Source organism: Netta rufina (genome assembly GCF_964035555.1).
Source record: "Netta rufina genome assembly, chromosome: 3".
Lineage (NCBI taxonomy): Eukaryota > Metazoa > Chordata > Aves > Anseriformes > Anatidae > Netta > Netta rufina.
This window is the reverse complement of record NC_140125.1, coordinates 88066570-88080363: the sequence shown is the minus strand read 5'-3', so window position 1 is coordinate 88080363 and position 13794 is coordinate 88066570. Positions and strand designations below refer to the sequence as shown.

Here is a 13794-nt window from a genome sequence, read left to right as displayed (position 1 = left end):
GCCACTGTCAATTCAGCTTGCCACCTTGCAGGTGTGCGTACTGTTTAAAACAGAACAAAACAAGCTTATAGCAAGTTTTATGAGGCACAGGAATGATAATCTGGATACAGGATTTACTCCCACCTGTGCTTTGCCTGAGCTGCAGGATTACTGGCACGCTTTGTGCTCCTCAACTCCATTTCCACGTGCACATTCATGTCGTTTTGTGACAGAACCCCTTCCCTAGAAAACTCCCTGTGATTTCTCTTTGCCTCTGAAAGAGGCCATGCAGTTAGGACTGGCATATCTACAGAGGAAGATAAGGGCTGGAAGAAAATATTTTATTTAAATTTGTTAGCAGTGACTGTACTCCGAGCATCCTGGGGTTTTCCAAACGTTACAAAGGGCACAAAGGGAAGCACGCCTGGTTGGTTTGTACCAAGAAGTACAAGAATTTTATGGTGCCCAGGTAGACGGCACGGAGGCGCTGCACACACAATCAGGATAATAGTGCCGCTCACCAAGTACCGCATGAAAAGAAGCCAAGTGTTTATGGGCAAACTGACGAACCAGCGGGTGATGTGAAGAATGCCGCTGAACCCAAGGGCTGGGGAGGTGATACAGGACTCACACAGATGCTTAAGGAGGGCTGGCTGCACGTGTCCTCGGCGGAGTGACGCGCAGCTCAGGTATGGTGCAACGCTGCCCGGCCAGGTCGCGCTCTTGCATCACGCTGGCTTGCTGCTGGCAGCCCCTGGGGTAAACAGCTGGGCGCGGGCGAGAAAGCCCACAGGGTGACGTGGATGTCAGTGGACGTGAGGGCAGGGCAGCTGGCACGTGCACTGTGCAATGGGCACCATCCTGGCCTCTCCACGTTGTGTGACACAGGGCTCACGATGTATCTGTGGATCCCCAGAAATAAGGGTGGTCACAGCAGTGAGAACAGCAGGGGGAGAAGCAACAGCGAGGTGGGGATCGGGCTCTTTTCCCATGCACCAAGTGATAAAACAAGAAAAAATGGCCTGAAGTTGCTCCAGGGGAGGTTCAGGTTGGAAACAAGGAGACATTTCTTCTCAGAAGGAGCAGTCAGGCACTGGGATGGGTTGCCCAGGGAGGTGGTGGAGTCACCGTCCCTGGTGGTGTTCAAGGAAAGGTTGGGCGTGGTGCTTGGAGACATGGCTTAGTGGGTGATACTGGTGGTAGGGGGTGGTTGGAGCAGATGATCTTAGAGGTCAAAAAGTTTTTTCCAGTCTTAACGATTCTGTGATATTATGAGAAATTTCTTTACTGAAAGGGTTGTAAAGCGTTGGAACCAGCTGCCCAGGGAAGCGGCTGAGTCACCGTCCCTGGAGGTCTTCAAGAGAACCTGTAGATGTGGTGCTTAGGGACATGGTTTTGTGGTGGACTTGTTGGACCTGATGACCTTAGAGGACTTTTCCAACACGAACGACTCGGGGCGGTTTTCATTCATCTTCCACGGCTTTCTGCAGCACGAGAGCCACCAAATACCGCACACCCTCCTTTACAAGCTATATGGTCAATTCACACAAGCCCAACACTCTACATAACCACAGCGGTCCAAAAAAGAAAGAGAAAAGAGAAAATAATAATAAAAAAAGAACAAATCGCCCCTAGCAAAGCTCGGCGGAGCCCCGAGCCAGCCCCTGCGCGGCGTTTCGCAGCAGGCCGCAGGGGCCCCCTCAGCCCCCCTCCCCCGCTGCGGGGCAGCTCGGGGGAAGGGCGGCGGGCCCGGGCTGCTCTTCCTCCTCCTCCTCCTCCTCCTCCTCCTCCTCCTCCTCCTCCTCCTCCTCCTGCTGCTGCCCTTCCCCGCCCCGTGCCGCTGACGTGCCGTGCTGCCGGCCGGGCCGCGCCGCGCCGGGCCGGGCCAGGCGGGGGCAGGGGCGGGGGCGGGGGCGGCGCAGAGCAGCGCAGCGCAGCGGCGGCCGGGCGCGGAGCTGGAGCGGGGTGGCCGCGGCAGGGCTGGGCAGGTACCGGGGGAAGGGAGGAAGGGGCGGCAGGGCACGGGGAGGGATCCGAGGGGGTGGCAGGGAAAAAGGGGAGCCCTCCCCCGCAGCCCTGGCTGCGGGGAGCTGGGTGCAGCCGGGCCTTCCTCGCCAGGTGCTGCCTTGGGTCTAAGGGCTTGTGGTGGGCTCGCTCCGCTCTGTCCTAGCCGAAAGCAGGGCATTGCACGGCGAGGTGTCATTTGAAATGTCACTGGGTTCGTGTTTGTGTGTGTTTTTTTTTTTTTTTTTTCTAAGTATCATCCCCCGTAAAATGCTATGCGCGCTAAGTTACAGCGAGCTTCATCCAAACTCCCCCTTTGCAAACATTTCGGTGCCGGCAGGGCTGGCATTGCCAGGGACGTAAAACTTCTCCAGAGCTGGACCCGACCCTCATCGTCCCTCAGAGCACATCGTCTGCTCGAGGTCCTGCAGCAGGCTGCGCTTTGGGGAAGCAGCTCGAGGACCACAGGGCTCGCCCCTACCAAAACCCAGTGTCTGACGCCTGCCATTCGCATTCCTGGCTTCATGGGAAGGCTCCGGTGCGGCTTGCGGTGCCTGGTTGGTGTTGTTGCTGCTTGCCCGGTGCACGGCAGGCGGATTCCTAAGCAGCCAGCCCCATTGCCGGCTGTGAAAATGAAAGAGCTAAATGAGGAGATCACGGGCTGCCTGGTTGCTACCTGTTATTTCGTTTACACTCTGCTGACTTCAGCCCTAGTGTCCTGCCTGGTTCCTGGAAGGAAGGGGAGCTCTTTGGAGCCGTCCCATTCCTCACGGTTTGTTTGGCATCACGAGGCGGCCGAGTGGCCTCTGGACTGGGTTAGCAGTCACCGGAGGGCAAAGGTTGGCCACAGCCTTCAGCCTTCCTTCTCCTACAAAAGTGGCATATTAACAGGGGTAGAGATGAACGCCTCATTTAAGATTAACCCACAGTTCTTGTTTTCAAGAGAGAGAGAAGAATGCTAGGGAAAAAAATCCTGGGAACTATAGAAATGATCACAATTTTCCTTGTGCTGTTTGTACAAGTGTAAATAAATGTTGTCTTGCACTGTTTTCTTAAGTGCCATGCACAAGTTAGATAAGGAGCATAAATTTTATAAAGCAACTACAAAGGAAAAAAAGACACAGGTTTATTGCTGAGTTGGAGGAGTAAATATCAGTAAAAGTTAGTAAAAACAGTAAAAGTTAGTAAAAACAACACTGCAGAGGCTTCAGAAGTAGAAATTAGGACTTAGTCTGTATTTTTAGCGGATGTGTTTTCAGTGCGTGTAAGTTAATAAACTATTTAGTGGAAGCACAGTTATGCCTTTGTGAAAATATAAAGGCAGTAAAGTTTGCTGCGAGGCTTATTAGCTTCCTGAAGTAAAAAGCATCTCAGTATTAGCCCAGAAGTTGAACTAATTCCCCCACCCCCGTATTTCCAGCCTGAGTGGGTGTTTGTGCATAATCTGTCCTGAGAACTGCGACCCTCGGAATCGGGGGTCGCCACGCGCTGCTGTGTGATGCTGGGTCAGTTTTTGGACACATTAACCGAGCTGCTCCCAGAACCAAGGTTTAGTCCTGGCTCCCCGTGCCTGGTCTGCGAAGGCGAAGAAGGTCTCGTGACTCAGACTAACCTTCATCCTCTCTTGGTGTTTAATTATGCTGGTCCAAGGAAAACTTTGGGGTTTCAGGGATTTTGATGGGGAAATGTGATAGATGATGGTGCAAGCGATGTGGCAAAGGTGAGAAGAGAATATTTTTTTTATTGCTGCTTTCAGTACAAAATGTCAAAGCATGAGATTAAGCTGGCAGGTTCAAAACAAAAGGGGTGTTTTTTACTTACCCAGTGTGTAGCTACTTAAGCTTTGGAAATCCTTTCTGAAGCATGTGGATGCTGAAAGTTCAAAGGGACATAAAAAGCAGCCGGACAAATTCATAGCAGAAAAATCCCCTAAGTCCCCCCCCTTCTTATCTGCTGCAGCCCTGGGGTTTGCTGAGCTGTGGATGGAGCCAGGGAGAGTATGCTGGCAAAATACCCTCAGGTGTTTACCAAATTTTTGTATTCTAGGCATTCAGGACTCCAGGCAGCTCAGTGGAAGCAGCAGACCTGCTGTCTGACCCCGAACGTCTGCTTTTAGGGACATTATTTGTTCATCTGAAGTATTTGGGAACAGCTGAGCCAAAGGGACCAGGCCTAGATACAGCTTTGGGGTAGGGGATTGCTCTCGAGGAGTGGTTACATGCTGTCATCAAACGGGAAAGGCGGCTCAGGCAGTGCCAATTTCAATGGCTGTGTTCAAGCACAAAATACTGTGTTCAGGAAGGAGATCCCGTAGTGCAGATGGGTAAAGCCCACCCGGCAGCAATGCTGTGGAGATGGGTCTGAGGGCTCGGGGGGATGGCAGCAAGCAGCGGGATGCAGTAACGTGAAAGTTTATCACCTAACTTTTGGATCTAGTGATGTCTGAGTTGATAATATAATGTGTTTCGTTTTGGCTTCTGTCCTTTAGGGAACATAAATGTGAACTATGGTCTGGAAGAAATTGTCATCAAGGTTCAGGAAGGGTTTGGAAAGTGTGATCTTCAGAGGCTATGCGTGTTTGGAAAGCATAGCCTACAAAGGCCAAGCAAGCTCAGTTCCAGCAGAAAGAGGTCAAGGTCAGGGATAAGAAGATCCTACAGCCTTATCATTACTGAGTTTTTGTCTGTCAGTGATTATATCGAAAAAGATGGAACTAGTCTGTACTGAGGATTTGATTTAGATAGTAACAGTGGTTGTGCTTTGGGAAAATCTGGGACAAACTGAGCTTGTGGAGCCTCCCTTTTGGGAAGGTTTTTGAAAATAGAATAGGACTTGTATTAAGGATGTATTAAAGACTTTCCTCACAACTCATTCCTGTGCAGAGGTTTGAACTTGAGTTCTTCAGGAAAAACTTGAACTTGAGTTCTTCCTGGAAAAAGTCATTTGAGTGCTCAAAAGAAATGCAATTTCTGTGATACTGAGCTGGATTCTTTCAGTTATTTCTGGTGATCTGATGTTGCAGCTTAATGCATTTTGTTTAAAGTAGTGTCAAGGCTGAATGCATATTGTGGCATTCAACAACAAAATGCTGTGGTTTAAGGGTGCAGCCTGTAATCTTGTAGGAAATGTAGGTTTGGGATCAGACTGTGATTTAAACCACAAAACTCAGAGGAATAGAAACAGAGCCATTTGTCATCTACTGTAGTATATACTGTATGCTGTATAATCTGTGTTCAAATTTACAGTCTTTTGTTCTGAATCACTTTTAAAGAATCACCAGTCCACAAGTCCGATCTAATTTTCTTTTTAAAACAGAGTGCATTTGTTTAGGTACCCTCATTTTGGTTCTGCTTTTTAAACTATGCACAGACAGATAACAATTGATCAGTGATGTAACACTTTAACACAGCATATCGTGCATGTAGGTTTGTGCTGTGATTGTGACTGAGACTTAAAGATGTATTTCTGCAGTATTGACGGGCACTAATAATAGAAAGAACACGTGGGAAAATGCTGGTTTTGAATTGCCGCCTGTAAATGAAGTGTGGACCAGTGAACGTGGCCTCGTGGAAGGTGGTGTGGGACCCCCTGCAGCACTCTCAGTTTTTTTCCAGTGAGTGAGGGACGAGGAATGAGTTGCAGCCTGGCTGTGTTTACCCTGCTGTCACAGCCTCGAGTGCAGCTCTCGCAGGCATCGCAGCTGCTTCTGGTAGCACGGTGGTCGTATGGGTTGGTGGCTGCTAGAGACAGAGAGGGGCTAGGGAGCTGGAGAGGGGCTACATTTGTATGTGGAGGTCTCAGGGTCCAGTTTGCTTTTACAAGAATCGACAGAAAAGTTCCCGGTCTTCAGCTGGAACTCTGGGTGAACCCTGAACTCCTAAGTAATCAACAAAAGGCCTTTTAAATATCAAATAAAGCAAAACTTTTATTTGCTTTTTGAAGCAACATTGCAGTTCATGCAGTGAGCTTGCTGAATTATTTTTGCAAAGACAGATGGAGAAATTAATAATATTATTTACATAGTGGATAAATATTTAATTTTCTAAAGGAATTTGCCTTTTTTTTGTAACTAACATCATTTAGCAGACCAATTTGACCTGTGGGTGAAAAAAAGAGGAACAGGGATTGTAACAAAGTCAGTGTTTCACAAAAAGCTCTCTCATATCAACTAGTTTTTTGGCTGTATTGGTAGCAACAGCTTCCTGAATTAAATCTGAAGAATCCATAAAAATAGCTCAGAGAATTCCCATTATCACACGTGACAAAGTTTTGCTGATCTTGGGTTCCTTCCCAGTTGCTCAGAAACCTGACCAGAAGGTGGTATTTTCGTAACCATGTTTCAGGAGAGGTCTCTTATAGGGGAGCAGTGTCCCTCTCAGGCACGACCCCGAGCAGAAGCCACGCAGGAGGCAGCAGCGCTGGGCGGCCGGTCGCTTGCTGTGCCTGAGTCTGGGTGAGGATGCAGGGGACACGCTGCTTTTGAGCTCCCATCTGAGCTTTGTTGCTTCAAATTCATTCAAGCGCACCCGCTTCGTTCATCACACCCACCCTCCAGCAGCAGACACGGTAGCAATAAAAATGTTGGGGGCAAAGTTTGGCTGCTTTGCTGCATCTTCATTTTCTCAGCTGGGTGGCTGTTTGTGGGCGCGCCGGAGCTGCCCCCTGTAGCCCTCTGCTTGTTTGAGAAGAGGCACTGGAGTGTTTTGAGAGGGACACGCTCTGCAGCTGGTCTCTTAGGGCAAAGTTTAATGTATGCATTAACCTCTGGTGTAGGCAGGTTCTGCTTCCGTGCCGCAAAGTTTCCAGGACGAGGATCAAAGCATTAGGGAATGAAAATACTAACAAATATTTTAATAACTTCGATTCTAATGATTCTCTAGGGTTGTAATTTTGTGAATAGCTGGGCTGATGCAATTGCTTGCCGGGCCCCCGAAAGCAGGAAATCTTCCCGCTGCCATTCCCTCCCTTCCCAGCGGCTCTGGTGTTCAGTGGGCTCCTCCACCGGTCCGTGCAAACTGCTGACTTTGCAGAAGGCAACAAAAACAATCTCTCTTCTCCATCTCCCCGCTGCAGAGGGATATAATGAGTTTTGGACCCTATACAGCCGGGCAGCAGGAGTATGTAGTGAGGAACAGAAACACGGGGCGGAAGATGAAGGGTTTACCTGTTATATTACGTTATTGTTACTGGTTCAGCTTACCCCATCTCATGAAACCGCAGCATTTTTGCAGTCTTTGAAACCTGTGTAACCCTTTGTTGTCTTCACTAGCCCTGTTGCAGAGAGGAATGCAGAAATAAAGAGCATGCAGAGGGATTTTCAGAGTTGGAACAACAGGACTGTGGAGGGGATTTTACAGGACCATGAACTTCAGAGGGTCCTAAAATAGCATGGAGCTTTATTACTATGTAAAGATACCAGTACTTATTTTTAGTAGATGTGGTGATTTTTGAGGGTGGAGGAGAGGAATTTTATTCCTACTGTTTTTTTTTTCTCCTTATTTTGGATCATATACAAAGGTAGGGAAGCAGAGGAGATAAATCTTTGTCTACTTTTTGTTATTTCTGCGGTGTTTTCCGATCATTGAAAGCCTTTCCTGTGCTCGTGCAGCTCGCCCTTTCAGCAGGTGTTCAGGTCCATGAATGGCAGCGTGTCGTATGCTCGTGCCGTGGCGCAGGGAGCGTTGTTTATGTGGGTGCTGCAGGGATGACGCCGTGTTTCCGTCCTTTACTCGTGGGTTTGCCTTTTGATGAGCAGTCTGCCAGGCCCATCTACTCCTCCTCTTTTATTTTTTTCTTCTAAAAATAGACCTGCCAGCTGTGGATTCATTTGTGGGCACACATGTGCGTGTTTCATCATCGCTTGATTGTCCTTATTTGCTTTTTGCTGCGAGTAAGCTATTTTCATTAAGACTTTAATGCTTTTACAGAGTTCAGGAACCGATCTTCTCCTGGCCATGGGAAGAACGCTGTTTCGAATTTCTCAGCTCCCAGGAGACAGAAGAGAAATGGGCTCATTTGTCAGAGTTGTATTAAATCAGAATTGCTAGGAACAAAGTGTACAGGAGAATTGGAAGAAGTTTCAGAGGTGGTGAGGTGATGTTTGTCTTAACGGTGATCCAGTTAGAGCACTCCTGCATCTTCGCAAGCATCTGAAATTAGTCACAGTCAGACGCACAATTTCAGATTATATGGACCTTGAGCTCGGGTTTGGTTCACTGCATGAGTGCCATAAATTTAAAATATTTTCTTTCAGCTGTTTGGAAATGCGTTCTCAGCTTTTGAAAGTAGTGTAACATCTCAGTATTTTCTAGGTCATTTATACAAGAACAAATTTTAAATTTTGATTAGAGGAAGGATGCCCTTTCAAAGATGTTTCCTATCATGTTCTGATGATAATCTGAAACAAATTTTGCTTGCTGTTTTATGTTTTGTTTTGAAGTTCCACATCTTTCCAAGGAAAAAGATTATTTCTACCAGCTTAGGGAGAGGAATCTTAAACATGAAGTTTCTTAGTCTGCTATCGTGCTGTACAAGTCATGTCTTGCTTGAAAGGTCAACACCCACAGAACGTGTTTTTTGCAGTGCCATGGACTAAACCACTGCTTTCCTTGGAGATGCAGTGGTCTTTTTCTATTATAAATGAAGATACAGGCTTTCAATGTGGCATCTGATGCTATGGAGATTTGTGTATTACATGCTAAGTTACATGTCAGTATATTCAACACCAAAGCAATAATGATAAATACAAACAATATTTTGGCCATGTGCTCTTTCAGTTTAAATCCTTACAGCTTTCCCCCTTTTCTTTTTAAGGCATTTACTTATTTACTAAATATTGTATCAGATTTCTTGTAAATTGTAACAAAAAAAAATATCTTTTACAAGCCTGGGAAGTCAGCTCCTTTATTTCTGTTGACACAGGGTCGTGTGTCTGTTCATTTAGACATCAGATGATCAGTGGTTTTAAGATACTAAACTGATTCATAGACTTTCAGTGGTTTTAAGATATTAAACTGATTCACAGACTTTTTTTTTTTTTTTTTAAATGCAGCTTCTGTTGCAAACCCTTCTGTTACGGTCCTGGATCAAATCCTGAGCTCTTTAAATGGAGAATGTATTTATGCCTTCAAAGAATGCAATTCTATTGTTTCCTGACTTTTAATTTTTAGATTTTAAGTAAAAAAAGAGATCGGGAATCCACATGAGAAGTACAGGCTTGGAGTGCATCAGATGGCTGTGGAAATATGTTTAATTTCAAACAAAACCAGCTATTACAGATTAGTTGTTTTCGGTGTTAATCTTGGTTTCTTTATGAATCCCAGTGGGAGGGAAGAGGGCGAACAAAGCATACTTTATGTTACTGGCCTGTCTGCGGCGTGGCTGGGCTGGGTTAGGCCTAGTCAGGAGGTAGAAGCGGGGTAGAGGGGAACTAGCAGGAAGGGAAGGAGTTGTTTGGGATCAGCTACTTCTGGACAAGCTTTTGAAAGCCGAGGGACGATGCCGAGGCAGGAGAGGCCTGGCACCTGAGGGGGTCAGAGGGACCTGGCAGATTCAAAAGGGAACGCTTGAAGGATCACATTGAGACAAAAATGCCGGTTTGCCTCTTTAAAGGCATGAGGGTGGCATCGGGGGCTGCCCTCCTCACTGTGCCTGGGCTTTAAAATCATGTTTTCAGCCCGTGCTGAAGTACAGCCTGACCCTGGAGCGTGCTGGCCCGTGGCCTGCTGCAGGGAGCCCCATGGCCCACACCTCACAGCTCGGCCCGAGCGCTGCGCCCCATGACGGCAGTGATTTGGGAATCACATCTTAGTTGTCATCTCTGAAAGCTAACTGGCTCGTCTTTGCACAGAATCACAGAATTGTCTAGGTTGGAAGAGACCTCAAGATCGTTGAGTCCAACCTCTGACTTAACACTAACAAGCCGTCCACTAAACCATATCCCTAAGCTCTACATCTAAACGTCTTTTAAAGACCTCCAGGGATGGTGACTCCACCACTATCCTGGGCAGCCCTTTCCAATGCCTCACAACCCTCTCAGTAAAGAAGTTTTTCCTAAGATCCAACCTAAAACACCCCTGGTGCAACTTTAGCCCATTCCCCCTCGTCCTGTCACCAGGCACATGGGAGAACAGACCAACTCCCACCTCGCTACAGCCTCCTTTAATGTACTTACAGAGAGCGATAAGGTCGCCCCTGAGCCTCCTCTTCTCCAGGCTGAACAAGCCCAGCTCCCTCAACCGCTCCTCATAGGACTTATTCTCCAGACCCCTCACCAGCTTTTCCTAGCAGCCTCTTTTCTCCATCAGTCATCTTTTCGGTAGTGGCCAAAAAGCTTTGGGAGCAGCTGTGTAAATCAGGAGCCTTCGGCAAGGGACCTGCCACCTCATCCAATGTACATATTTTAAGGAGAAATTTGAAGTGATGAGTTCTAGCAGTGCACGAGGGTTGTGTGGCTTTATTTTATTTAGTTTGCTTAGCTGCTCCATTTAAAATTAATATTCTACCTTTGTCATGAGAAACTCCTCATGTGCAGGCAAACCCACAGAAGCCTAGTAGTGGCAGATCTGACAGTGAGGGAAGCACATCTATGGGATAAAAACAGGATGTTTTCAAGTACTTAGTTTTACTTTTTTTCAGGCCTTTGCTTAAGGAAAAGCTGCCTGACTACAGGACACGTGAAGATACAGGAGAACTGAGCTGAATATGAAATAGTAGCCTCACCTGAAGGAAAAGCAGTTTTATGTTGTGAGGAGTTAGCCTTCTGATATTAGTAAGCATATAAATGAAATTCTATGGCGGGGGGGGGGGGGGGCTCTTGATTTTTGAAGCTGCAATCTTCAGCCTACTAATGTTGAAAATTTTTTTCCTGCCACAACACCACTTCTAAACACCTCCTGTAAGGGTTTGGACTCTGCTGAACTTGTGAAAGCTTGTACCTGTGCCTAGGCAATTCAGAAAACCACACAGCCTTCTACATCATTGCACTTTGCTGAGGTGTCATTCAATACTTCCAAGAAGAAGGGACGTGAGAAGATCGAAAGGGTTTTTCAAGATCATCCTCCAGCTGAGGGAGGTCCCAGGTGTCTCCCCAAAGGGCACCCACCCAACTGGAATGGCAGTGGCTTGGTGCGAAGCTCTGCTGCTTCAGGCTGTAGTGAGTCATATGTGGGACGCAGACCTCGGTTCTGTGATAGCTGATACTACATCTTTGCACTGCTGGGTGTAATGGCAGTCAAATTTTGACCCAGATACATGTGATGGCATTTACTTGGAGTTCTCCGGAGTGTAAAACAGAATGAGAACTCCAGGATATGCTGTTAACGTGTCACCTGGATTGGGTTGCATTGTCTTAGCCATTGTCTGCCTGGATCTCTCTGGCATTCAGGCTGCAGTGGGGGTGTGGTCTGAATGCTTGGTATTTCCAGCACAGGTATTTGTGGGTGGCTTCCCAAGGTGGCTCCCTGTGAATCAGACTTCTGTTTTCAGGGACAGCTGCTGCCCTTAAAGAAGACCTGTGTAAATGCTATTCCCAGGACACCTGCTTTTTTTTTTTTTTTTCTTTTCTTTCTATTTTTCTTTACCTTGCTGCTTCCAGGATATCCTGCCTTTTGTGTTTCACAGCCTCCTGGAAATGAGAAGGATTTGCATGGCGTCAGTCCTACAAATGAGAATGCAGCTTCACAATCTCCTTGTTCATCATGGACTACAGATACCAGGATAGATTGCAAATGGAGTTGTCCGATACAGCAAGTAAAACTGGCTGCATCATTACAGTTTTCAAAGAATGAAAGAGATGCGGGGTTCTGTTTTCCTTTGCAACCAGGCTTGGTGACTAGTGAGAAGGGTAGTGGAGAGACACAGGTCAGGACAGCTGGTGGAGGGAGACTTTAGGAATTGGATAGATAGTTTTCATCAAAATCCATCTCTTTCTCTACTCTGCCTTCCCTTGTTGAAGATGACCCATGTGGAAACACTAGTAAGCACTGAAGTGGCAATGGGTGTAATTACTTGGAAGCTGTCAACCTACAATTTCCCCTGCTCATCATCCTGAGGTTGGGAGAGTGACGTGGAGGTGACATTTACTGCATGAAACACTCCTGTCATAGCAGGCTTTGCTCACACAGGCCAGGCTCAGCCTGGGAAGCCTGGCAATGGAAAGTTCTTGACCCTGTTCAAATCTACAGGATGGAGTATATTTTTGTTATTCTTGTGAGCCACTGAGGATTACGGCTCTGCTGGGGACTCCTTTTGCTACTCACAGTGGTCCTTGCACTGGATAAAAACACAGTGATCTTGTTCTGGGTCAGCAGAAGCACTTTCACCATGCCAAGAACATCCTAGCAAAGAAACCCCTGTGCCTTTTGCTGCCTGAAATGTGTGCGGAGTCACTAAATTCCTGAAGCAGCGGTGGGGGAATACTGTGCTGTTGAGCTGAAGATCTGCTTTGTAAGCTGATTTTAGCTGCAGCTTAATATGTAAGGTGGGGCAGTGTAGAGAAGAAGGGCTTGAGAAGAGGAGTAAGAACCAGAGGTACTAATGCTGACATGGACTGGGGTGATGTAGGCAGAAGTAGCCACATAGGGAAAATACTGTTTGGCACAGTGGCTTTGCTGGGTTGCAGACATGCTCAGTGAAAGAGGCTGGGAAGATATAGTTCATCTTCCAGGTGGGCTCAGAGGCAAGGAAGAGTGCAGGACCAGTGGAGATAGCTCTGGCAAAACAGAGAGCTCCTGGCTTCATGGTGTTCCCCAAAACCAGGAGCAGTCCAGAGCATTTCAAGCAGAATTTCTTTTTGGAAAAAGTATCACTCGATTTTCTAGGATGTGGCCCATTCTTCTGTCATGTTTTCTCTTAATTATCTTCAGGCATCCTGCCGTTTACATATTTGTTGATTTGACTGTAGCTGGCTTTTAAGCTATGTTCTGTATTCTTATACAAGGGGGCAGATCAGGTGAAGCATTAGTCCTCTGCCCTGTGCTTCTCTTCCAGTATATTTTTCAGTAAAAAACTTAGTTCAAGAGACTTATGTGGGAAGACTTTTGGAGCTATTAGAGCACTTGGTGGGTGGCTCAGTATTCCTGCTTGAAGCCACACCTGGTTTATTGTGGCTTGCTGTGATGGTATTACAGGACAATTTGTGAATGGGCTTCCAGAATCCTGTCAAAATGCTAGAAGCTTCCATAGCAGAAGGGGAACATGATGCAGCAGAGCTTGCCAGATGTCTGAAGAGATTTATTGCTACTGCATCTAGTGAAAGCTGAATGAGTTTTATGGAGTAGAAGCTGAAAAAAAAACCCACAACCAAACGTTATCATATTTTTGTATGAAATACGAAATGTACTTTGAAATGTACTTTTGTGTCTTGGTTGTATGTTTGAATTTGAACTTGAGCAAATTTTGCTAACTCTTCATTTCCTAATAATAATAAAATATTATCTCTTAACAGTCCAGATGCAGTGGCATTTCTCTTCTAGCAAGATTAGCTTTGTATCCTTCACAGGTCATGAGACTGAGCGGTTAGCCAGCATGACTCACCATTTTCACCCTTGTCTGTGAAAGGAGTATAGGAAAAGACTGTTGCTGGTTGTGCAGACAGTCGAGGAGGGATTTGATCAATTTCTGGCTTTCCTTGTTGTTTCCAAGTTATTGAAGTTGATTAAGAAACTTTTTTTTGTAAGTCTGTCAGTGTAAACCATGATACTTTAGTGAGTTCTGTTTATTAGTTACCCAAATAAAGCAGAAACTCAGGAAGAATGAATTTCCTTTTAACAGAGCATCAACACTGAAATGCAATGGCAGGTTGATGGTTAA

General features: G+C 46.5%; 1 protein-coding gene across 1 annotated transcript in view; it reads left to right on the top strand.

Annotated features, from left to right (window-relative positions):
• Window positions 1-1945: 1945 nt before the first annotated feature.
• The window catches only part of MYO6 (myosin VI), a 105613-nt gene continuing 93764 nt past the window's right edge, over window positions 1946-13794 (top strand). Inside the window, exon 1 of the mRNA XM_084283691.1 lies at window positions 1946-1967. The gene's annotated coding sequence lies outside the window, so the exon portion shown is untranslated. The remainder of the gene's footprint in view (window positions 1968-13794) is intronic.